We start from the raw sequence: 27,309 nt of genomic DNA, 5'->3' as shown, positions 1-27,309 counted from the left end.
AGCATCAGACAGTCCTGGTCAGAGAACTCTATAGATGGATGTCTGAATTAATAAAGATATTCTAGGCATTGATTTCAGCATTAGTTTAAAAAGCTGCAGTAGTTTAAAGTGGAAATAAGCAAACATAAAAAGTAGAATTTGCAACACGATGTTAAGACCAAACTGTGGACAAAATTTTTAATGTAATATTTATGTATAAGTAGAAATCTGAAGGAAAAATCACTCTCGTTAATTCCCTCTTGACATTCAGAGAAACTGTTATTTTGTGTCACTATGCAGTATAAAATGATTAAAGCTATTAAGATGTTGCTAGAAGGAGGTAGATAATAACTAAAGGAATACATCCATTTTAAAAGATCTAACGGTATTATTTTACATTAATTGTTTAAAATTCTATACAAAAACACCCCAGAGTCATAACAAAAAAGTGATGGATTTAATTCTTGTAAGAACTTAAAAAAATAGCCTGTTTTCTGATTTAGTGAGGAAACATTTTAGGTAATTATGCTTTAATGTTCAACTTCGAATGAATAAGCAAAAGAAAGAGTTTCTGATGGGGAGAGATGAGAATTTACAAAACAAACATTAATATATAGATATTGTTTTTTTCTGACATAGTTTATAATTTTTATTGTTTCTTTTTGGAGGGGTAGCCTAAGAATGTGTTTTTGACCTACCATGTTCAATTTTAAAAGCTACTAAGTCATTCATATGGTACAGATGAATATAGTTTTAAAATATTTGAATACATAAGAACAAATCATACATTTTTGAAATCACATAAATTATTAAATTTTTTGGTACTTCAGAAGAATTTTTTTGAAATTATTAAAATGATTTTTGTTGTAAATAACATATATAATGAGATGTTTCATTTATTATGTTAGTCTTCATTCCCAGTAGAGTCATTATAAAAACATTAAATCTGTAGTTATTAAAATCTTACATATTAATTTTCATAAAAAATGAGTTTATTTAGAATTAGGTCAGATTAAAAGATATAATTCTACCCTGTGAGGTTTGTATGCACAAAGTTTTGTATATGAGGTTGTATATAATTTCATTCTCAATTTGAAATAATAGATAGTTTGTCACATTAGGGTTTTAATACTGGTAATGAGACAAATATATAAAAGGATCCTAGGGTTCAAATTTGAACTTCTAGTCAGGAGAATAATGCCCTGATTATCTAATCTTTGACATATTACTGTTTCCATTCCAAGATTGTATTTTTGCTCTTCTGATTTAAGGTTATTGAGAGGATCAAACAAGACAATTAGGTGAAGGTGATGTATAACTTGGAAAACATGATAAAATATTTATTTTTGTAAATATTCTTAAAGTTTTAAATTACCTTGTTCTTGGTGGAATGACTGTCAGCAGTAGGCTATAATAATATAGGTAACAAAATTATACTTTCAAAGGAATTAGGATAGATAGCTATATAAGTGGAATACTAATAGTATTGAAATGTTAGTAAAGGGGGAAAGTATTATGGTATCTTTGGATAACAATATAGTTAATTTTAAAAAGTGATTTTATGATTGTACTTTAGGTTACCTGGACTATAATATAATATGTAAAAATGGATTAAGGGTATTTCAAAATTAGAACTGTTGCTAAAATGGGGACTTCATTTGGACTCACTGATTAAATGTGCAAAGAACATTCTATTCTGAGTACTAAGCAGTTGGCACCTTTTGGATACTTGTACCTTTTAAACATGGTCAAAATTAAAGTACAAATATGTAATCTTCTCTTTTGAAAACCATCCTTCTTTCTATTTTCTGATCAGTTATCAAATCCTATCTATTCCATTCCTTAGTGTTTCTGAAATTTATTCCCTTTTCGCCATCTTCAGTACCTGTTCATTCTATTGTGTTTTCTTGGTTAGTCTCTTGAAATCACTTCCTACCTGATCTTCTTACCTCTTGTTTTACACTATTTCAGTTGATTTTGTTATGTTATGATATGGTTATTTCTGAACTATAATGTTCATTATGTAATTTCTCTGCTAAAAATTTTATGTTGGTTTCCCTAGAGCAGTGATGCTCTACAAACAAAAGTCTAATGTGAAACCCTATAAATAACATCTATTAAAACAAATAAATGTACTTTATTGTTCTACACTTAAAAATAAATTATAATAAATTATACAGATATTATAAAAGGCTTGTTTTTTATATTTGGTTTTTGTTGTATAATATTATCCCTGGCAGGTAGTAGGAATTTTTCTGGCCTTAAAAAGTAAAAGTATAAAACTACAACCTTTAAAATCAGTGACAAATGTATAAGAAGTTCAAAAACACAGAAATGGTAGAAGAAACTTTAATTCAAGGTTAGCAAAAAAGTTAATACATTGGTTTACTGCTATCTCAGTTCAGTATGTATACATTTGAATGCCATTTGTTCAGATATTTGTGAAATACATGAAGTGCCTTTTCTGAACTTGAATTCTATGAAACAGAATTTGAAATTACTGACCTATACAATAAATGTCAAACTGTTTAACTTGATCCATATATCATTCATTTTAGATGGGCTTCCCTTTAGATGTTTACCTTTCCATCCTCATTTCCTTGATTTCCTAAGCATATTGCATTACCTGAAAGCACTGTATTTTCATATCTCAATCTATTGCTTCTAACTACAATATCCTTTCCAGCTTTAGTAAAATTAGAGAATTCCAAGTTATTATTATTTTTTAAAGATTTCTTTATTTGAGAGAGAGAGACAGTGTGTGTTTGTGTGTTTGTGTGTGTGTGTATGTGCGCGCGCGCCCGCGCAAGTGGAGAATGGAGTGGGGAGGGAGAGGGAGAGAAACGTCAAGCAGATTCCCTTCTGAACAGAGCAGGAACTTGATCCCAGTACATGAGATCATGACCTGAGCTGAAATCAAGAGTTGGATGCTTAACTCACTGTGCTACCCAGGTGGAATCCCTCCATCCCCCATTACTTTTTTTAATCTCATAGTTAAAATACTACCTCCACGAAACCAACTCTGACCACTGCCTTCCTCTTTTCCTGTCCAACGCATAGTTAGTTTTTTTTCCTTCTTTTGTTTTCCTGTAACACCTGGCTTATTCCTATAGAGTTAATTTAACACCTTACTGTGATTGGAAAATTTTTCTGTCACTATCATTATAGTGTCAACTCTTTGAGTGGTAAATATATTTTGTTTCTGTATCATTGTTAGGCTTCTTATTACCTAGCAGGCCATTCTTAACTCCGTGTAAAAGAGAAACTTCTAGCTCCACCAATCTTAGAGAATCAGTCTCTAAGGATTGGGCCTAGGCACTTACATTTTTTGGAAAGACCCCACAGGAGATTCTAATACATGGTTGTGCTGAAAACAACTATAGTAAGCACTTGATTAACTCTATGAATGAAACAATATGTACATGGTTGGTTGATTAACTGAAATGAGATTGAAGCAGAAAGTTATTAATAAAGATATGTCTTAAATATTTTATTTTAAATGAAAACATATACATCAGTTTACAAATCACTTGATAAATGAGCAATGTTAAGCTTTGGTTCTATAATTGGAGTTCTATAATTGGACTTTTCTTCCACAAGCCATCAGAAATTCATTATAGTTTTTGGTTTTAATTTATCTAAAATAGAATAAGAACTTATATATGCTTTTGAAGCAGGTGTTAGGTCCTTCTAGATGATACATAAATATCATCTGACAGTTTGCACATATGATGAATATATTTGATGAATATATAGTTGACCCTTGAACAAGGTACACAACCACCACATGTTTGAATATCTGTATATATTCAACTCCCTAAAAGATTTACTCCCTGAAATCTTTGACTCCCACAAAACTTAACTATAAATGGTCTACTGTTGACCGGAAGTCTTACTGATAACATAAATAGCAGATACTTTATTTTATATGTATTATATACTGTATTCTTACATTAAAGTAAGCTAGAGAAAAGAAAATGTTATTGAGAAAATCATAAGAAGAAATACATTTATAGTACTATACTATATTTATCGAAAAAAATTTCAAACATCAGTGAACCGATACAGTTCATATCCATGTGTGTCAACTATACATACACACATACACACACACACACATATATATAAAGTATGGATGAGTATATATATATACACATATATACACACACAAGATAAATGCATGCATGTATATATAATATACAATATATTATATATATCATATGATACATATATATTTATTTATTCATCTCTATAGTTAACTGACCTACACATAATTAGGTCTGGAGTAGGAGAGCCTAGGTATTCTAGCTAAGTTTACTAGTGTCAGTTATTCAGGGAATCACTAATATCAATCTGTTTTATAAAGAGAATGGGAAGTTTTTGTTAATCTAGCAAGTTGGTTAAATTAAAGTTAGAGAACTTCATCTGTAAGATCTCCCATTTGACCTTCATAACAGTCCTGTAAGGAAGACAAATGAAGTGTAAATATTTTTATTTTACTGATAAGACATCTGGGGCGCCTGGGTGGCTCAGTGAGTTAATGCCTCTGCCTTCGGCTCGGGTCATGATCTCAGGGTCCTGAGATCGAGCCCCACATCGGGCTCTCTGCTCAGCGGGGAGCCTGCTCCCCCCCCCGCTTCCCCCCCCCGGCCTGCCTCTCTGCTTCCTTGTGATTTGTCTGTCAAATAAATAAATAAAATCTTAAAAAAAAAAAAAAAAAAGACATCTGAGGCCAGAGAATTTAAGTGGTATCCCTGGGTCTCCAAGTTGGTAGGAGGCATGGCTAAGTTTAATGTTATGTTCTTTTTCATGATTAAATCCAGTATTTTTTCTGTTTCATCTTTTTTATTAAAAAAAAAAGTAACATGATTAATTGCATAGGAAACATAGAGATGTTGAGAAGATAGAATTTTCTATTGACTCCCCCCTCAAAATACATCCTAAATCTGACCATATCTCTTCAGTTCCACCACATCTTTTGCCTGGACTACTGCTCTATAGCTTTTAGGTATTTTCTCTGTTCTCAGGCTTCACTACATAGTCTCTTCTCATAATAAGTAGTAGAATCCTTTTAAAATTTAAATCATATTATGTGCTTCCTGTCCAGAACACTTCAATGGCTTTTTGTTTCTCTTAAAAATAAAAACAAAAGTCCTATTAATGTCTTATAAAGATCTAAATGGTCTGGCCCTGGCAAGACACCACTATCAACTTATTTCCTGCTACTAACTCTGCAACAGGTACATTGGCTTTCTTACTTTTTCTCAAACATGATTCCCACCTCAAGGATTTTACATTTCTGTTTCCTTTACATGGAATACTATCCTCTCTAATAATTATATTACATATTCCTTTTACATCATTCAATTCTTAATTTAATTGTTAACTTCTCAGAGAGCTCTTCATTGATGGTTGCTCACTCCCTCTCTACCCTTATCCTGATTACTTTTTCTCAATAATACAACCGCCTATTATTACATTATATATACTTATTTACTTATTGTTTGCTTCTCCTATCATAATTTAACTCCATCAGGGTTGGGGCCTTATTATGTTCACAATTATCTTACCAATTCATAGAACAGTACCTGCCATATAGAAAGCAGTAAATATTTGTTGAATGAATAGATGGAAGCTAATAGAATGATGTATTAAGAGTAAACTGGAGGGGTGCCAGAGTGGCTAAGTCAGTTAAGCATTCAACTCTTGATCTCAGTTCAGGTCTTGATCTCAGGGTTTTGAGTTCAAGCTCCATGTTGTAAAAAAAAAAAACAAAAAAAAAAACAAAACAGAAACAACACAAAAAAACAAATGAGGTATTGTTTTGAACAGTCTCTTGACAAAGGCTTTTATGAAGTAAATTTACATCACATAAAGATACCACTTTAGGAATATGGTGTATAATTTCCCAAAAGATAGGAAAAAGAAGATTGTAGAAATATTAATTAAGTCTCAGTTTTTATTGACTAAGTTTTAAGGGACACTTTTGTTTCTAAATGATCATTTTAGGGTCACAATTCAGAAGTACTAGATTGGTAGTGACAAACACATGGGATGCTCTAGACCTAATTAACAAAACAGACAAAAAGAAATATATCACCAGAACCAGATGGGATGATTCCTAAAGTTTTGAATAGACCCTTAAATTGGCCAGCTCCCTATTCATCGACATTTATAAGCTGTTTTTATAAATGTTCATGGTGTCAGAGGCAACATGTAGATAAATAGTATAACTTCTACAAGAAAACAGATTTGTAATATCCTCATACCAGATATAACATCAGATCTTAGATAAATGGCTATAAAATCAGAAATATAGGTGTTAGAGGGGCATCTGGGTGGCTCAGTTGGCTAAGTGTCTGACTCTTCATTTCAGCTAAGGGTACTGGGAATGAGACTCATGTTGAGCTCCCTGCTTAGTGGGAAGTCTGCTTGAGGATTCTCACTCTTCCTTGGCCCCTCCCCCCAACTCAGTGCATTCTCTCTGTCTGTGTCTCTCTCTCTCTCTCATAAATAAATCTTTTAAAAAAGGGAAAGGAAAGGAAAGAAAGAAACATAGGTATGGACTGTGAAGGATTAAGCTTTCCAGAATCTTGGAAAGCTGAGTGAGGTCAAATGCCTAGGTATCTCGGATTATTATCTCTTCTTTAGGTTTTCCATTGTTTCCACATTCTTCTAATTTCACATCATTTTATTTGGGAGGTTTTGTAACTGAGTTTGACATAAGACCATGATCCCAGTTCTACATCTTTAGGTTTTCCATTGTCTCCACATTCTTCTAATTTCACATCATTTTTTTTGGGAGGCTTTGTGACTGAGTTTGGCATAAGAGCGTGATCACAGTTCTACATATCTGCCTTTATCATTCATTAATATATTCTATGAGATGTGTGGACTTGTTTCAGTTTATACTGTAACTGGTAGAAAAAAAGGTAGTACAGTTGATACTGCAGTATAACTTATTATGGATGAAGTGTCTGACAGTGATTTCATGCTCCTGTCACCAAAATGGACAATTGAGGGTGGCCATCTTTAAGAATAGGAATGGAGGCAAACCAGAAGATTTAAGCAACCTTGTTAGGGTGAGAGGTTAGGAAATTTAAGTACCAAATGAATTAAAATTAATTTTTAAAAAGAATCACACAAAAGCCAGATAATTCAGTTACTCTAGGCTCTCACTTTGTTTATCCTAAGAGGATAAAGGTGCAGGGACTAGCTCATGTAAGGAATTATAGACTTGTAAAAAGTATGTTTATACATTTTTAAAGTTACTATAGAGAACAGTCACATTTTCTTACAAAAAGTTTTTTTGTGCTAGTATATTGTCAACAAATTAGATTATGGGTCCCATTTAGTATGGCAGTTCTTATCTTAAAAGCAAATAGTACTCATACTCAAGGTCAAAAAACAGTTTTCCTCTAAGATCAGGAAAAAGAGAAAGACATTTGTTCTTACCACTTTTATTCAACATAGTACTGGAAATTCTAGTTCCTACAATCATATGAGAAAAAGAAATAGAAGGCATCCAAACTGGTAAGGAAGAAGGAAAACTGTCACTATTTGCAGATGATGTCATATAGAATACTTGCAAGACTCCAAGAAACTACTGGGATTGATAAGTGAATTCAGTAAAGTTTAGGATACGAAATTAATACACAGACATCTATTATGTATCTATACACTAATAATGAAGAGCAGAAAGGGAAATTAAGAAAACAATCAAATTTACAATTACACAAAAAGATTAAAATACCTTAGAATAAATGTAAGGAAGTGAAAGACCTATACTCCAAGAGCTATAAAACACTGATGGAAGATATTGAAAATGACACAAGTAAATAGGAAGATATTCCAGGCTCATGGATTGGAAGAACCAATATTGTTAAAATGTCCATAGCACCCAAAGCAGTCTACAGATCATTAGACTAGCAATCTCTATCGAAATATCAACAACACTTTCTACATAACTAGAACAAATAATACTAAAACTTATATAGAATAACTAAAGACTCTGAGTAATGAAACCTATCTTAAGAAAGAAAAAACTGAACGTATCAAAATTCCAATTCCAGATATGCTACAAAACTCCAATAATCAAAACAGTATGATACTGGCACAAAAATGACACATATATCAATGAAATGAAATAGAAAACTCAGAAATAAACCCAGACTTATATGGTCAATTACTCTGTGACTGAGTAGGCAAGAACATATAATAAGGAAAGACAGTCTCTTCAAGAAATGGTGCTGGGAAAACTGGGGAGCCACATGTAAAAGAATGAAACTGGATCACTTTCTTAAACCCCACACAAAGGCAAGGGAAACAAAAGCAGAACTAGACTATTGGAACTACACTAATATAAAAAGCTTTTGCACAGTGAAAGAAACCACCAACAAGATCACAAGGCAACCTACTGAATAGGAAGAAATATTTGCAAATCCTATATCTGATAAAGGTTAATTCCTAAAACATGAAGAGAATTTATCCAACTCAACACCAAAAAAACCCAAATAAATTGCTGAAAAAATGGGCAGAGGACCTGAATGACATTTTTCCAAAAAGGACGTATAGGTGGCCAACAGACAGATGAAAAGATACTCAGTATCTCCAATCATCAGGGAAATGCAAATCATAACCACAGTGAGGTACCACCTTACGCTTGTCAGAATGGCTAGAATAAAAAAGACAAGAAAGAACAGTGTTGGTGAGGATATGGAGAAAAAGGAACCCTTGTGTGCAGAGTTAGTAGGAATGTACATTGGTGTAGCCACTGTGAAAAACAGTGTGGAGGTTCCTCAAAAAATTAAAATTAAAAATTAAAAATAGAAATACCATCTGGATAGTGATTTCACTAGTGGATATTTGTGCAAAGAAAACAGCACTAATTCAAAAAGATATATGTACCACTGTGTTTATTGCAGCATTATTTATATTAGTCATATAGCCAGCTCAAGTGACCATCAATAGATCAATGAATAAAGATGTAGTGTATATATAATGAATATTACTCAGACATAAAAAATAATGAGATTGCCATTTGCTACAACATGGATGGACACAGAGGGTGTTAATGCTAACTGAAGCTAAGTCAAACAGAGAAAGACGGGTACTGTATGGTTTTTCTCATGTATGGAATTTAAGAAACAAACTAGGAAAAAGACAGAAGAAAACAAATACTCTAAAATACACAGAACAAACTGGTAGTTGCCAGAGGGGAGGCTGTGGGGGCATGGGTGAAATAGATAGAGGAGATTAAGAATACATTTACTATAATGAGCACTGAGTAATGTGTGGAAATGTTGAATCATTGTACAACTGAAACTAATATAACATTATGTTAATTATACTTCAACTAAAAATACAGATATATTAAAAAATAGTGCTATCATACTTTGTATATATATCAATATAGAACTAACTTAAAAACTTAACATAGTTTTCAAATTTATTTACCTGTAGGATTATTACCAGTGATTAAACCAAATTTGTATTTTTTTAATTTTAGTGCATTTCTGTAGACCTCCTTCTGCCTTCACTTGAAGATGTGCCTGCAACAAATCGTAGGGTTAAATTACATGGTTTACTTTTAATCATAGAATGATTGTATTGCTTTCCCATATCATTTTTCTATATACCATTTACATATTAGTTTAATAGCAAAAACTTTGTATTCATTAAAGCTTTCAAGTAGAAGTCCTGTTTTTAATTGAGTTTTTGTCCCATTAGAGAAAACTAGTTTTTTGTTCCTACTTGTCAAAATAATGATCTTTATAAAAGATTTTGGTTGTAGCTGCAGTGCTCTTTTTTTAAATTAAATAACTTAAAGTATCTTTTTAATATTTAAAAGGCTAATCACTTAATGTTTATAATACACTAGGGAATCATTCCATACTTTCTAAATAATGTTAACATTTTACTGATAAGGACTGCTAGAAAATCAGTGTTTGGGTGACTGCCTTCTGCTCAGGTTATGATCCTGGAGTCCCAGGATCGAGTCCCGCATCGAGCTCCCTGCTCAGCAGGGAGTTTGCTTCTCCCTTTGACCCAACCCCCTCTCATGCTCTCTCTCTCAAATGAATAAATAAAATATTTTTTTAAAAATCAGTGATTAAATTTTAGAAAGCCAAAAATAGAAAGCATAAAGAGTTTAGAGAAAGTAGTTATAAAGAATAAACTACAAGACCTCCAGAATGATCATAATATGCCCATGGTAATACCTGTGTAGAGGCTTGGTTAAATTAAACATTCATAGTCATTGAAGGAATACAAGGAGATATTTTAACAAGTTTATTGCTCAAAAGATATTTACTATACAATGTTAAAAAATGATTAGGGTGTAAACCATTCTCAGCTAACTGACTATAGTAAGAGTGAAATAATACTTCTTGGTTGATTTATCAACAAAATCACTTAAGAGGTTTTCTGGACTTATGTAAGATATTAGAAAGGCGAGTACTATTTTAGTTTCATTGGTGGCCTGAAATTACCAGTTGATATTGATGGTATATGAAATTATTTTCAATCTAATGGTGCATAATCAATGTAAGGAATCTGAATTTGAAAACCAATATAATATTTAATGTTTTAACTTTAGGTAAATGTCTTATAATTGGATTATATATCCAGTAAGCATCTCTTGGATTGAAAACAGCATAAAAAACATTTTTATAGTTGGATAAATACATTTTATTATAAATAAAATTGACCATTTTGTAATGGTGGCTTTAGATGTAGATCTGATACCTGGATTTGAAAGGTAAGGATTGGTAGCTAGAGAAAACTCCGTTTTAAAAAATGTTCTGCTTTGCTAATCATCAGTAAATTTCACTGATATTAAAAACTAGTACTTTACCTAAATATACACAATAAAGTTAGACTGTCAAGAAAATTAATTAGACTGCTTAATGTTTAGTCTAATTTATTCATTATAAATTGACTAAACACTTTTCTACAAATTTACAAACCAAAAAAGTTTGAAAACCATTAGTAGTACAATCAATTGAGAGGTTAGAGTGAGTCTGAGGGAAGTGCTTACAGCTTGTAAACATCTGAGTAGATGAGAAATGTAAAGCTAACAAAGGAGAAATAGAAGTAAGCAGAATGATAAGAGAAAAACTTAAAAGTAGAGTTAAATAATCTGATACTTTCTTCAGAAAGAATATTAAGAAAGAAATTCAAGAATGTCTCAGCATTACAGAGAGGTCAAGAATGTGAAAACAAAGCAAACAAATTAAAAACAAACAAATCAACAGAGAGCGCCCATTTAGACCTGGAGAAAATTGATTAGGATAAAAATAGTTTCATTAAGATAATGGATAAAATTAAAGTCACGCTATAATAGAGAATAGAGTTGGTAGAATTAGTATTTTTAAGGGTAGATATGTTGGGGTGCCTGGGTGGCTCAGTCGGTTAAGCATCTGCCTGGTTAAGCATTTGCCTTTGGCTCAGGTCATGATCTCAGGGTCTGGGGCTCAAGCCCCATGTCCAGCTCCCTGATCAGCAGGCAGTCTGCTTCTCTCTCTCCATTTGCACCCACCCCCTGCTGGAGCCCACCCTCTCTCTTTCAAATAAGTAAATTAAATCTTGAAAAAAAAAAAAAAAAGAATAGATGTGTAAAGGGGTGCCTGGCTGGCTCAGCTAGTAGAGCTTGTAAATCTTGATCTTGGGGTTGCAAATTTGAGCCCCAGATTGGGTGCAGAGATTACTTAAAAATAAAATCTGGAGGAAAAGAAAAGTACATAAAAAACAAAGAGTAGATGTGTACGGAGAAAAGTGTTAGGAAAGTAGCAGTAATGGTAGATTTTAATATCATTTTGGTATATTGTTGTGGGGGTAATGCAGTTAAACCATAGAAAAGAAGTTGGGGCTACCAGAAAGAGAAAGATAGAGTAGGGAAGGAGGAAAAGTTTTTCCTTTAAAGTAGTAAAGGTATTTGATTTGGAATTTTTTTCTTTTCTTGATGAATACATTTTTTCTTTTCTTGATGAATACATTTTTTCTTTTCCTGATTTACATTTCATTTGAATTCCCAGCACACTGTGTTTTAATTTCCTTTCAGGTAAATAAAAATATGTTATTCTACTATAAGATTGTATTAGCTTCCCATTTGTGTTGCAACAAATTACCAAAAACTTAGTGGCTTAAAACAACACAAATTGGGGCTCAGTGGGTTAAGCCTCTGCCTTTGGCTCAGGTCATGATGTCAGGGTCATGGGATCGAGCCTGGCATCGGGCTCTCTGCTCATCAGGGAGCCTGCTTCCTCCTCTTTCTCTGCCTGCCTCTCTGCCTACTTGTGATTTATCTTTCTCTTTGTCAAATAAATAAAATCTTAAAAAAAACACAACACATTTATTAGCTTATAGTTCTGGAGGTCAGAAGTCTGACATGAGTGTCACTGGGCTAAAATCAAGGTCTTAGTAGGGCTCTAGGAAAGTGTTTTCTCCTTTTATGGCTTCTAGAGGCTGCTTATAATTCCTTCTATTTATTTTCTTTCCAACATTGGCCAATTGAATTTTCTCACATTCCTTCACGGTGACTAACTATCCTGCTTCCCTCTTCCATATTTAAAGATTTATGATCACATTGGGCCCACTAGGATAATCCAGGTTAATTTCCCCATTTCAAGGTCTACTGATCAGTAATCTTCATTTCATCTGCAACCTTGATTCCCCTTTGCCATAAAACCTAACATATTCACAGATTCTTTAGGTGGCCATTATTCTGCCTTTTACAAAGGTGTTCATTACCTTCACTTGTCTTTTTTTTTTTTTTTTTAAGTTACTTTCTGGAAAATGAACAGAGAATACTCTAATAAACTCCCAGTTGTAATAGTTACCACCTTCCAAATCTTGATCTCCAATTTTGTTGTTTTAATGCAAATCTCAGACATTATACAATTTTATCTGTAAAAATTTCTGAGATCACATAAGAACTTCCTTCCTTCTCCTTTTCAAAAATATAAACTTCCTCCCTTTTCCTCTTAAAAAATCTCTAATACCATTATCATATCTAAAAACATTAACAGAATTTCTTTTTACACTCTAATATGCAGGTAATGTTTAAATTTCCTCAGTTGTTCCCATAGTATCTTTTTGTAATTGATTTGTTTGGATTGGGAACCAAACAAAGTTCACAACTGCATTTGCATCTGACATGAAGTTATCTTTAATTTAGTTTGTGTGAAGTCTTAAAGTTTTGTTTTGTTTTGAAGATCAGGTATCCTATGCTTTTGTATGTGTTGTTGAAAACAAAATTCTTTGCATATTTCCTTTCTGAACTGTTAGATTATATGTGAGGAAGTGGGTGGGTTTTTTGGTGTACTTCAAGATGAAAAATAGACTTTAGGCTTTTAAAATCTGTTTTCTAGAGATGGTGACATCTTTTAAGAAATTGGAAAAGAATATATATTTTTTAAAATTTACTTATTTGACAGAGATCACAAGTAGGCAGGGAGTTAGGCTTTCCACCGAGCAGAAAGCCTGATGTAGAGGTCAATCCCAGGGCCCTGAGACCATGACCTGAGCCGAAGGCAGAAGCTTAACCCACAAGCCACCCAGGCACTCCAGGAAAAGAGTATTTTTAAGTCATCCTAGCTACTCCTACTTCGCGATGCTATTATGGAGGTAGATTTCCCTTAGGTCATTGAAAAAGAGGAAAATATAAGAGACATAAAAGACTGGAGTTGATTCTTTAGGTTACATTCAATGGTATTAATTTTTATTTGTGACATATTATTGGAAGGATTAGGATGGGATCCAGTATCACATATCTCTTCTTTTAAGTGAATATTTAAAAAACAGTTGAAAAAATAAAGCATTTACTTCACAAAGACTCACTCTATAGTACTCAGGATTATATAGTAAGAAGCTGAGGAAAGCCTGGGTGGCTGAGTTGGTTAAGCATCCCACTCCTGATTTTGGCTCAGGTCATGATCTCCAGTTTCTGAGATTAAGCCCCCTTTGGGGCTAGGCAATCAATGGTGACTGTCCTTGAGATTCTTTCTTTTCCTCTCCCTCTGCCCTTCCCCTCATTCAAGCTCTCTCTTTCTCTTTCTAAAGTGAATAAATAAAATCTTTTAAAAAAGGAAGAAGCTGAAAATGGATTAGTTAACTCTATTTTCTCTCAGATTTCTTTTAAGTTATAGGATATCAAGACTCAGGTTAATAGGCTAACTATATTTGAAGAACTCGAACGGAGGGCATTAAGGAGAGGATCAGAATACTTATGAGGAACACTGATTTACTGAGAGTTCGATTTATAAATAATCTGTACATTATTCTTATTGATTATTTATATAATTTATATAACTCAGAAAGTTCCTTACTCTGATTCTCTTCCATACTTAGGTAGTTATTATTGGATTTTTCTTTGCTTTTTCTAGTTCTATCATAACCAAAATTTCTTTACTATTTGAGGTAATACTCAATATTCTTGTGTTTGACAATTACTCAGCATAGTTTTCTTTTATTCTGCATAGAATTACTCAGCATAAAATTCATTTACTTATGTACTTATTTATTGAAGGCCAATTTTATATATAACGCTATACTAGGCATTTTGTAATTGGGCCATTATTATTATTTTTTGAATTTGTGATGCCAGCACACACTAAATGAACCATTTATATTTTTATGCAATTAATGATTTGCAACATATGTACTTAATTCATTTTTTTTTTTTGGTAACTTTTATGAAACTTCCTTTTATTCTTTTTTAAGTGGTTTAGGTTCTTTGCTCCCTTACCACTTCCCTCCTTTTTACCTTGCATTTCTATTTTTTATATCATTTTACAGTATATTTGCTGTCTTTTGTCTTTGTCCTTTTTTTTTTTTTTAAAGATTTTATTTATTCATTTGACACAGAGAGATCACAAGTAGGCAGAGAGGCAGGCAGAGAGAGAGAGAGGAGGAAGCAGGCTCCCCGCGGAGGAGAGAACCTGATGCGGGACTCGATCTCAGGACCCTGAGATCATGACCTGAGCCGAAGGCAGCGGCTTAACCCACTGAGCCACCCAGGCGCCCAGTCTTTGTCCTTTATTTAGCTTAATTTCTAATTATATTCTTCTGGCTGAAAACTCTTTTATTCTAAAATGGAAGAATCTGGAAGCTATTTATTTATTTATTTTTTAAGATTTTATTTACTTATTTGAGAGAGAGCGTGCAGAGCAAGAAAGAGAGTATGAGCAGGTGGGAGGATGGGCAGAAGGAGAGGGAGAAGCAGGCTCGCCACTGAGCAGGGAGCCTGATGTGGGGCTTGATCCTGAGACCCTGGGATTAGGACCTAAGCCAAAGAAAGACTGACTGAGCCACCCAGGCACCCTGGAAGATATTTAAAACATTTTATTTTGCCACAATTTTACTCTCCTAACAAGTCTAATACTTTTGTTGATACTATTAATATACCAAAATAGCTCTTTAAGTCACATTTCTCTTTTATTACCAATTTCTCCTTGAAAGGAGTGAAAAAGTATTTAATCTTGATCTGTTCAGTTTAATCTTCAAAGAATAGTCTTCAAATCATGCTTTTTTATTCCTGATAACTAATTTAATTTCTGCCTTCATTCAAAGCAGAATTATACATTTATCATAAAAATAATTTATTTTAACATTTTCATGCTGCCCCTATATTTCATTCTAAGGAAAGCAAAGCATAATTATTGAAAGGATACAGGGCTAAGGGTTGAACATTTGGGATTTGACAGCTGAAAGCAAAGTTGGGAAGAACAAGGAAGAATTTGAGGTATAATTTATATATAAGAAAATTCACAGGTTTTAAATACTCAGTTCAATGAGTTTTGCCAATTATATATAACCATGTAGCCATCAGTGAAAATATGATATAGAACACCTTAAATTTTCTTCAAATTTCTTCCTGCCCTTTCCAGTTACTTTTCTACTCCCACTTCTTTTCTGAGGCAATGAATTTTTGGCTTTTATTATAACTTAGGTTTGCCTGTTCTTGTACTTCATGTAAATAGAATCTTACAATATGTATTTTGTGTGTGTGTCTTCTTTCATGCAACGTAATGTTTTTGAGATTTTTCTGTGTTGTTGAATGTATCAGTAATTTGTCCCTTTTTTATTACTGAGTAGTAGTCCATCAAATATTTTTATTGAAGAATTACATTTCCATTGTAAGTACAGATGTGCTCATTACAGAAAATACAGCAGAGAGAAATACATTCTTGAATTATCCATATATTAAGTACAATTAAATATTATATTTTATATTAAATACATATCCATATATTAAATACTCAGATATAGGTAATAATTATGATATAGTGATATAGGTAATATATCAGGTAATATATAGGTAATATATAAAGTGATATAGTAATATAGATAATAATTAGTGATATTTGGGGTACATTTTATTTCAGTGTTTTTTTATGTTCAGTTTTTGTTATATGGACATAAATGACCACTCAAATAAGAACAGAGGGTATTTAAAACTTGCTATAGTGAGGGAGTCAGCCACCATTACTTGCATTTGGCAGAGACTCAAAGGTAAACAGGGAGGATGGGGAAAGCTTTATAGTGAAAAAAAGGGTAGGCTTCAGATATGTTCTTATAGGAGGTTGTTGGTATGGGAAACTGGAGGCAGGCTGACTATGAACGGGGTATTCTATGTGATTGTGGTTTGGAAATTATGTTTGTTTTTCTCTTATTCATACTCAGTTCGAAGTGTTGTTGGTGAAGGGAGTCTATAAAAATTAGGAAACCGGGCAGTCATTGACCAAGTCCTAATGTTCTGGGCTAATTACTGCAGACGTTGTGGTTTGACTTCCTGGAATGGTTGTTGCAGGGATTGTGGTTTAGTTTCCTGGGCTGGTTGCTGCATTTGTGGACCAAAATTCTGTTGTCATACCTGGTTTGGCCATTATATGTTGTATGGTAGTATCTCAGTTATATTATGGAAATTATGTTATATTATGTTATGGATTTATATAGATTTTACATCCTAGTTTTTATGGATTAACATTAGAACTTAAATATGTTTTTATATTCTTAGGAATGTTTTCTTTATATAAATTTAATGGCTTTAAAACATTCCATCTAGTGGATACACTTACCTTTATTATTGGAAATTCAGTTTGTTTCCATTTTTCTATTTTTAATATAATGTGTAAATATTAAACTTTCAGCATGTATAGTATCATTTCCCCAGACTAGTTTCCTAAAGGTAAAATAGGTGAATTATACACTTATTTGTATCTTGCTGAACTATTTTCAAAAGGATTCACCAATTTAAATTTACCTTAGAATGTATAACTGCCAGTTTAAAAATACTGTCACAATAATTTAAAAAATATTTAAAAATATTTTTCTTAATTTAGTCTATGAATATTCAAAATGAGTTATTTTAATTTATATTTTTTAGTTATCAGTGATCTTGAGTATTTTCTTATAAACTTATTAACTAGTTTTCTTCTTACATGAATTTTTTTCATATCTGTTACTTTCTCATCTCTTGGATTTAGTAATTTTATATTAGTTTTTCTAAAATTTTTATATATTAAATATATCAATCTTTTGCCCGTTATATTTTTGTAAAAAATTCCCTAGCTCATTTTTTTTTTTTTAAGATTTTATTTATTTATTTGACAGAGAGAAATCACAAGTAGACTGAGAGGCAGGCAGAGAGAGAGAGAGGGAAGCAGGCTCTCTGCCGAGCAGAGAGCCCGATGCGGGACCCGAACCCAGGACCCTGAGATCATGACCTCAGCCGAAGGCAGCGGCTTAAACCACTGAGCCACCCAGGCGCCCCACCCTAGCTCATTTTTTGCTTGTTCATTATATATATTTTTAATTTATTTATATATGTATATATATAAATATCTATATTTACATATATTTATTTTTATATAGATACACATTGTATATATTTATAGTGTATATATTTATACATATTTATATATATTTATATTTTTATATAGTTAAATACATTGATCTTTTTCTTTTTATCTACTCTAAACAAAGAGTTGCCTCTAAAATTCAAAGTTTTGATTAAATAATCATTTCTATTTTATTTTATTTTATTTTATTTTATTTTATTTTATTTTATTTTATTTTATTTTATGGTGTTTTGATCTTTTATATTTTAATTTTTCAATCCAGTTAGAATTTGTTTTGGTGTATACAGTATGACTCTAAAATGATTTTTCCTCCTTATAACCAATCAGTTTTATCATATCATCTATTAACTGGTTCTTTCCCCACTAGTTGTGATACTCCTTTGTAATTTATTAACTTTCGATAGATACTAGAATTTGTATCAGCGTTAACAATATAATTCCATCTTTTTCCCTGTTCTTATGCCAATATCATACTAACTTAATTTTTAGGTTGAAGACTGACCAAAATAACAAGTAGACTGGGTTTTAGAACATTTGAAAGGAAGTGCAGTGTCTGTGCCCATCAGCCAGACTGCATTTCTGTAATCAAAGTTGGGTTTATTACAACAAGAGACGTTGCATAGGATAGGGAACCATGAAACATCTCACTAAAAGGGTGTTAGGACTTGTCACATGATATGTGGTATGTTAGGTATTTTTAGAAAAGTTCAAAGAGGCGTGAATTGAGTGTTGTCAGAAAGTGGGAGACAATTCTATCATTTGAATTCTAAGAATTTTTATGTAGGAGGCAAGAGGAATGGCAATGAGTCTAAAGCTATAATGGCTAAAGAAGCAGCAGTTATTTATGTTAGTTGGGTGTGGCGGGCACTTAATTATTAGTGTGGTTGCACAGTGTTCTTACATTTATCAGTACCGAGATGTGATTCTGCAGTGGTTTTGTTTTTGTCTTGCTTCACATGATCGTACAGTGGCCTTGTTTCACGTTGGTTTTCTAGGAAAGTGTTCATGTTCAACAGGAGAATATCATAGCCCAGGTGTTAGTGCCAGGCACACTCCAGGTGACAGTTGGAGTTTTTTTTTTCTTCCAGCAATTTCTTTCAAAGTAGCTTTTGTAGCTAAAGTTGCTATAATACCTTGCTAGGTAGGCCTGGTTCAAAACTGAGGTAAGAGAATTTTTTATTAGTTGACAACCAGCCATCCATATTGGTGGATTTTAATTTGTTATGTAATCATTAACAACTACTGTTTAGTATAATTATATACTTGAAGTAGTGTTCTTGAAAACAAGTACTCTAAATTGTATATATATATGTATGCGCGCGCCCGTGTGTGTGTGTAACAATTGCTTGTGCTCTTTTTCATTTCACTGTTTCTCCATTTACACATTTTCTCTTACTCTCCATTTTGAAAAAATAATGCAGATTTTATTTCCTCCATATAATGTTCTCTATTAGGCATCCATTTTAACTCTAGCAGTTACATAGAAGATTTGAAGAAACTCTTGTTTTTCTGAGAGTTTAACCTAGCAAATCAGTTTAGTATTTTTTAAATTTATTTTAATTTAATATTCTTAATGTAGCTAGGTGAATATACAAAATTCTTATACTGTGGAAATAAAACTGATTTCTAAAAATTAAGTTATTTATAGAAATAAAACTGATTTTCAAAAATCCTATAGGAAGTTTGGTGTATTTATATTAATTTGAATGAGGTAAACTGCTTATGATAACCTGGTTTTTCACCTGAGCTATGTGGTATCAGCTTAAACCAGTTATTTTAACCAAATTATTTTAACCAGAAGAGGAATTATTATCTAGCCTGCATCACTACTAATATTTTACAGTGCTGGAGTGGGTCTTACTTTCATTTTTTTAAACTTTCCTTTTTAGTCACTCATACTAGCAAATAGATTTTTTGATAAAAGAAAATTATGCAAGAAAATTTAGCAAGTGTGTATTTTTTTTTAAAAGATTTTATTTATTTATTTGACAGACAGAGATCACAAGTCGGCAGAGAGGCAGGCAGAGAGAGAGAGGGGGAAGCAGGCTCCCCACTGAGCAGAGAGCCTGATGTGGGGCTCGATCCCAGGACCCTGAGATCATGACCTGAGCTGAAGGTAGAGGCTTAAACCACTGAGCCACCCAGGTGCCCGCAAGTGTGTATTTTGAAGAGAGCATTGTATTTGATAGAAGGATGGTCAGGCTGTTGAATGTATCATACTCAGAAACTTAATTTACTGAGTCTGGTGGAGCTTCCGGTAAGGAAGTACATATGGCATAGTCACAAATGGCAGGTTATCTAAAGATTGTATTTGTTTGGTTTAGTGTAATCAAATATAGGCAGAGATAAAGGTTCAAAATAAAAGCTATATAACCTAGAAGAGTAGCGGCAAGAGTGATGCAGGAGGAACTGTGATTCTGGATAAGAATCCATTGCTTAGGTTGATCTTGGGGAACCAGGATTAAAGATCTTTGGGGGTACCAACAGCAAAGCTAATTTAATACCAAATCTATTGGCCAAGGTTTTCTTAATTCCCTTAAAGGATTACTTTTAAAGGAATGGTAGTAGTTTTCTGAAACCATCGAACTGCTTTCTTCTTGTAACTTCACACTACAAATAAATTTTGAGGCTTTTTCCCCCTATTGCTTTTGTTCTTCCTGCCCAGATTTGTTCTACTGCTCTGTTCTTTTTCTTCATGATTGACTTTTTTCCTGTAGGTTTTCACCTTGCTATGTTCAGCCTTTGTTTTTACTGTCTCAATTGTTTTTGTCAAATCATATTCTGCCTCTATTGCTAAATGAATAATTTTTGATACCAATTTCTCTTAAAGCATTTAGAAATTATTTCAATATTTATTAAATTTCTTTTACGATTTCTTCTTTGACTCATGTACTTCTTAGAAGTATATTATTTAATTTCCAAGTATTTTGGGGTTTTCCAGCTATCTTTCCCTTGTTGATTTCTAGTGTAATTCCATTGTGGTTTTATAGCATACTTGTAAGATTTCAATCCTTCTAAATTTGTTAATAAGTGTCCAGAATATGGTTTTTCTTGGTGAATTTTCTCTATGAGCTTGAGAGGAATATTCTGTTGTTGGATGAAGTATTCTATAAATGTCAATTAGATCTACTTGATTAATCATATTATTCATTTCAGCTATGTCCTTACTGATTTTTGGCCTGCTCGATCTATTACTAAGAGGGAGTGTAAACGTCTCCCACTATGATAGTGTATTTGTGGGACACCTGAGTGGCTCAGTTAAGTGTCTGCCTTCGACTCAGGTCATGATCCCAGGGTCCTAGGATTGAGTACTGTGTCAGGCTCCCGGCACAGTGGAGAGCCTGCTTCTCCCTATCCCATTCCTCCTGCTTGTGCTCCCTCTCTCACTGTGTTTCTGTCAAATACGTAAAATATTTTTTTTTAAAAATAGTGTATTTGTATATTTCTTACTGCAGTTCCGTTTTTGCCTTCTGTATTTTGATGCTCTGTTGTTAGATGCATACATATTAAGGGTTTTTTTGTTTTTTTGTCTTTTTGGAGAATTAATCCCCTTATCACTATGTAAATACCCTTTTTATCTCAGATGATTTTCCTTGTTCTGAAATCTGCTTTGCCTGAAATTAATATAACTACTCCCACTTTCTTTTGATTAGTGTTAGCTGGCATGTTTTCCCATCCTTTTACTTTTAGTTGATCTGTGTCTTTACAGTTAAAGTGGACAATATATAGTTGAGGTCTTTTTTTTTTTTTTTTTGAAGATTTTATTTATTTACTTGACAGACAGAGATCACAAGAAAGCAGAGAGGCAGGCAGAGAGAGAGGAGGAAGCAGGCTCTCCACTGAGCAGAGAGCCCCATGTGGGGCTCGATCCCAGGACCCTGGAAACATGACCTGAGCCAAAGGCAGAGGCTTTAACCCACTAAGCCACCCAGGTGCCCCAAGGTCTTGGTTTTTTAAAATATACTTTGAAGTCTCTATCTTTTAATTGGTGTATTTATTTGTTTTTTTAAGTTGCCACTTTTACTTGAGAGAGAGAGAGAGAGAACAAACAGAAGGAGCAAAAGAGGGAGAGGGAGAAGTGGGCTCCCCCGCAAAGAGCCTGACATGGGGCTCGATCCCAGGACATTGAAATCATGACCTGAGCTGAAGGTAGATGTTTAACTGACTGAGCCACCCAGGTGTCCCTCTTTTAATTGGTGTATTTAATCTCTTGATGTTTAATACATGGTTATTTATATAGTTGGACTAACACTCCCATATTTGTTATCATTTTTTACTTGTTTCACATATTCTTTGTTTCTTTCATTTTCTTTTTATTCTTTTTCTGCCTTTTCAGATTTTATTGTTCATTTAATTTATTTATTTATTCATTTATTATTATTTTTTAATGATTTTATTTATTTATTTGTCAGAGAGAGAGAGAGACACCGCACAAGCAGGGGGAGGGGCAGAAGGAGAAGCAGGCTACGCACTGAACAAACAGCCTAATGTGGACTGGCCTGAGCCAAAGGCAGATGCTTAATTGACTGAGACACCCAGGCATCCCTTAATCATTTTATATGACTGAATTTTCTCTCTTCTTAGCAATTATACTTCATCTTATACTCTAGTGAGCTTGTGCCCTTGGACTGACTTTCACAATTATGTCTCAGTTTTTCATATTTTTTTTCCCCTTAAGCGAGATGGCAAGGTCAGAGTTGATATTTCCCTTATACATCTTGAGGGATGGGGGACTAGAGTTGAGTATTTCTCTTCCCCAGTTGATTAGGTTCTGATAAAATAGATTTTCTTGAAGGCAGTACTTGTTACAAACAACAGAAGTTCTGGGCATATTTCTAAATGACTCTTTTTTCCTTCTTCCTGCCAGAAGCAGGAGGGAATTTTCTTGTCTTCACTGTGAGAACCTGATAGGGCTTTTGAAGGAGATAAAACTCACAAAAGTGTGGGGCCTCATTAAAACTGATCTGTGAAGTTTGTTAACTCTCAAACTTGTCCACAGGGAACCTCCATCAGTTTGTCAATAGCAGTTTAGATTTTCCTTGTCTGGTACTGGTCCATATGTAGAGGTTTCTGCTATTAGGGTTCTGTTCCAGCAAGCTGTGATTCTCTTTATCTGCCTATCTTCTTTCTCCAGTTTTGGGGCAGTGGTTTGCTCTGTGACTCCAGTTCTCTGATAGATAGAAAAATTATTGATTTTCAGTTTCTCTAGCTTTTTTCTTAGAGATGGGACTTACAACTTCTGGTTTATATGACAGACTAGAAATTAGAACTTCAGTATTTTTTTTAAAACAATAGATTAAACTTAAAATCTTGATGTCTAAACTGAAATTAATTGAAATAATAAGAAAGAGTTCTAGCATTATAATAATAGTAAATAATTGTTAATAATATACAACTTACTGGGTTATTTATAGACTTTAAATCTGATTTTGAAACCCATTAGTAAGGGTATAAATTTAACTTTTTAAATTATATTGAGGTTTAGTGTGAGTTATTTATTTATTTATTTAAAAAAATATTTTGTTTATTTATTTGACAGAGATTACAGGTAGACAGAGAGGCAGGCAGAGAGAGGAAGGGAAGTAGGCTCCCTGCTGAGCAGAGAGCCCGAGGCGAGGCGGGGCTCCATCCCAGGACCCTGGGATCATTACCTGAGCTGAAGGCAGAGGCTTTAACCCACTGAACCACCCAAGCTCCCCTAGTGTGAGTTATTTTAAATTAAAGAAGTGTTTAGTGCGTATTTAAATGTAGAATTTAAATGTAGAATTCTTTTTCTTTTAAATTTCTATTTTTTAAAATTTTACAAGCAACATATATTCTTTGTGGCAAAATTAGAAAATACAGATAAGCAAAAAAAGAAAAGAAGACTGTTGTTTTTCCCAGATAGTACCACCACTAACATTTTGCAGTTTTTATTTTCAGATGTTTTTCTATGTTTTATGGTTACTTACAAAGTTTTTTATACAAAAATGGGGTCTATGCATTCTTTGTAACTTTTTCTTTTTCTTACTTAATGTGTTATGAACATTTTTTCTGGTGTGGTTACTTAGTTGTTTTTTTTTTTTTTTTCATATGGTTGAGTGGTTGCCTGGAATTCTATTATATTTGTGGATTCTAGTTTATTTAAGTAAATCCCAATTATTTCTATTTTTTTTTACTTTCATGAGATACTATAATATCTTTGTGCATTTTTATTTGCTTAGAATTTTTCCTTATCATATATTTTTGGAAGAACAAATGCATAGTTAAAGGATAAGAATATTTTTTTAAAGATTTTTCATACATATAACCAAATTGTCTCACTGAAAAGATAAACAAGTTTGTATTTTTATTAGAGTTTTACATTTATTTGTCAAGTATATACCTTAGTAAAGATGGGGAGTCAGGAAAATCTTACTTGTTTCCTTTTACCTTTGAAAACCCTGGAAATTGCCATTATTTTAAAAAACCTGACTATATAACTGGCAAGAGATGGTAACTTGAGATTGTTTCAACTTGTATTTATTTCATTGTTTAATAGTGAATTTTGCATATCAAAATACTTACTGCTCACTTGTATTTCTTCTGTATTGAATTAGATTTTGTCTTTGAGTATTTCAGTTTTGTTTGGCTGTTTCCTACTGTTTATAAAACACTTGATATAGTTAAGATATTAACACTTTGTCTATTGTGTTATGCATTTAAAAGATGCTACAGCACTTTATTATGTAAAAAGACTTTAAGGCTCCTTTAATCTTATATGAATATGGGCCCAAAACAGTTTGTAATATTTTGTTGCTTTAGTTTTCATATTTTTTTTATAGTAATGCATTTTGATACATTTTGAATTTTGTTGTCACATGGTATGAGATAGGGATCTAATTTTGTAAAATGATCACTTTTTTCAGTACCAGTTGTAGAATAACCATTTTTCTCACTGATTTGTTACTTTTAATTATATATTCAATTGTTTTTTTCACTTTACTTACTTTTGGTACTTCATTTCATTCTATTAATCTGTCTTCCTAGAGTAGTACCACAATTAAAATTATTATTGTTTTATATTTCAGAATTTCAAATCTCTCACACTGTTTGTTTTTCATTTTAAAAATTGTTTTTGATTAGTTTCAAGCTTATTTTCATTCTAGTCTTTTTCTGAAGTTTCATAAAAAAATCCAAAGGGATTCTGATTGTTCTACATTACATTTTTTTCCTTTATCCCCAAGTTTTTATTTAATTTACAGTTAGTTAACATACAATATAATATTAGTTTCAGGTATAGAATTTAGTGATTTATCACTTACATACAACACCCAGTGTTCATCACAAGTGCCTTCCTTAATACTCATCAATATTTAACCCATCTCCCCAGTTACCTCCCCTGCTGTAACCTTCATTTTTTTCTCTATAATTAAGACTCTGTTTCCAGATTTGGCTCCCCCCACTTCATGTTCATCTGTTTTGTTTCTTAAATTCAACATATGAGGGAGATCCTATAGTATTTGTCTTTCTCTGACTGACTTATTTCACTTAGCATAATACTCTAGCTCCATCTATGTCATTGCAAATGGCAATATTTCATTCTTTGTGATGGCTGAGTAATATTCCATCACACACACACAAACACACACACACACTCCCCACATCTTCTTTATCCATTCATCAGTTATTAGACATTTGGTCTCTTTCTATAATTTCACTCTCGTGATAATGCTGCTGTAAAAATCAGGATGCATATATCTCTTTAAATCAGTATTTTTATATCTTTGGGTATATATTTAGTAGTGCAATGGCTGGATCATATTTTTAACTTTTTGAGGAACCTCTCTTCTGTTTTCTAGAGTGGCTGTACCAGTTTGCATTTCTACCCACAGTTTCAGAGATTTCCCCTTTCTCCATATCCTTACCAACAACTGTTGCCTGTTGTTAATTTTAGCCACTCTAGCTAGGTGTGAGATGATATCTTATTGTAGGACACTTTTTTTTTTTTTAAATATCATTATAGTTTTGATTTGCTTTTCCTTGATAATGAGTGAGGTTGAGCATCTTTTCATCTTTTGGCCATCTATATGTCTTCTTCAGAAAAATGTCTATTTATGTCTCCTACCCATTTTTTAACTGGGTTATTTGTTTTTAAGATGTTGTGTTTTGTAAGTTCTTTATATATTTTGGATACTAGTCCTTTATCAGATATGTCATTTGCAAATATCTTCTCCCACTCCAAAGATTGCCTTCTAGTTTCACTGATTGTTTCTTTGACTGTGTAGAAGACTTTTATGTTGATGAGGTCCCAGTGGTTTATTTCTGCTCTTATTTTGCTTGCCTCAGGAGACATATCTAGTAAGAAGTTGCCACAGCCAATGTCAAAGAGGTTACTGAGTATGTTCTCTTCTATGATTTTGATGGTTTCCGGTCTCATATTTAGGTCTTTAATCCATTTTTGGAATTTATTTTTGAGTATGGCATAAGAAAGTGGTCTAGTTTCGTTCTTTTGCATGTTACTGTCCAGTTTTTCCAGCACCATTTGTTGAAGAGACTGTCTTTTTTTCATTGAATTTTCATTCCTACTCTGTTGAAGTCTAGTTGACCATATAGTTGTGGGTCCATTTCTGAGTCTTCTGTTCCATTGATCTATGTGTCTGTTTTTGTGCCAATACCGTACTGTCTTGATCACTACAGCTTTGCAATATAACTTGAAGTCCAGAATTGTGATGCCTCCAGCTTTCCTTTTCTTTTTCAAGATTGCTTTGGCTATTTGAGGTCTTCTTGTGGTTCCATACAAATTTTAGGATTGTTTGTTCTAGCTTTGTGAAAAATACTGTTGGTATTTTGATAGGGATTATATTAAATGTGTAGATTTCTTTGGGTAGTATAGATATTTTAACAATATTTGATCTTCTAATCCATGAGCATGGAATGTTTTTCTATTTCTTTGTGTCATCTTCAGCTTGTTTCATAAGTAAGTATTCTGTAGTTTACAGAGTACAGAACTTTTACCTCTTTGGTTAGGTTTATTTGAGGTATCTTATGGTTTTTGGTGCAATTGTAATTCCTTGCTTTCTCTTTCTGCTGCTTCATTATCAGTGTATAGAAATGCAATAGATTACATTGACTTTATATCCTGCCACTTTGCTGAATTCATGTATCAGTTCTAGCAATTTTTTGGTGAAGTCTTTGGGTTTTCTACATAAAGTATCACGTTGTTTGCAAGTAGTGAAAGTTTGACTTCTTCCTTGTTGATTTGGATGTTCTTTCTTTCTTTCTTTCTTTCTTTCTTTCTTTCTTTCTTTCTTTTTTTTGTATGATTGCAGTACTATGTACTAAGTTAAATAACAGTGGTGAGAATGGCCACCCCTGTTTTCATCCTGACTGTAGAAGAAAAACTCTTAGTTTTTCATCATTGAGGATTATAGTACCTGTGGGTTTTTCATGTATAGCCTTTATGATATTGAGGTAGATTCTCTCAATACCTACTTTGTTTAGTTTTTTT

The 27,309-nt window shown here is 32.8% G+C and overlaps 1 protein-coding gene across 9 annotated transcripts in view; it reads left to right on the top strand.

The window, feature by feature from the left end:
• The window catches only part of STXBP5L (syntaxin binding protein 5 like), a 542,570-nt gene that overhangs the window by 109,744 nt on the left and 405,517 nt on the right, over window positions 1-27,309 (top strand). The gene's annotated exons all lie outside the window — the stretch shown is intronic.

This window comes from Mustela erminea, chromosome 1 (assembly GCF_009829155.1).
Source record: "Mustela erminea isolate mMusErm1 chromosome 1, mMusErm1.Pri, whole genome shotgun sequence".
NCBI lineage: Eukaryota > Metazoa > Chordata > Mammalia > Carnivora > Mustelidae > Mustela > Mustela erminea.
Note: the sequence above shows the minus strand (reverse complement) of the source record. Positions and strands in the feature narration are given on the sequence as shown.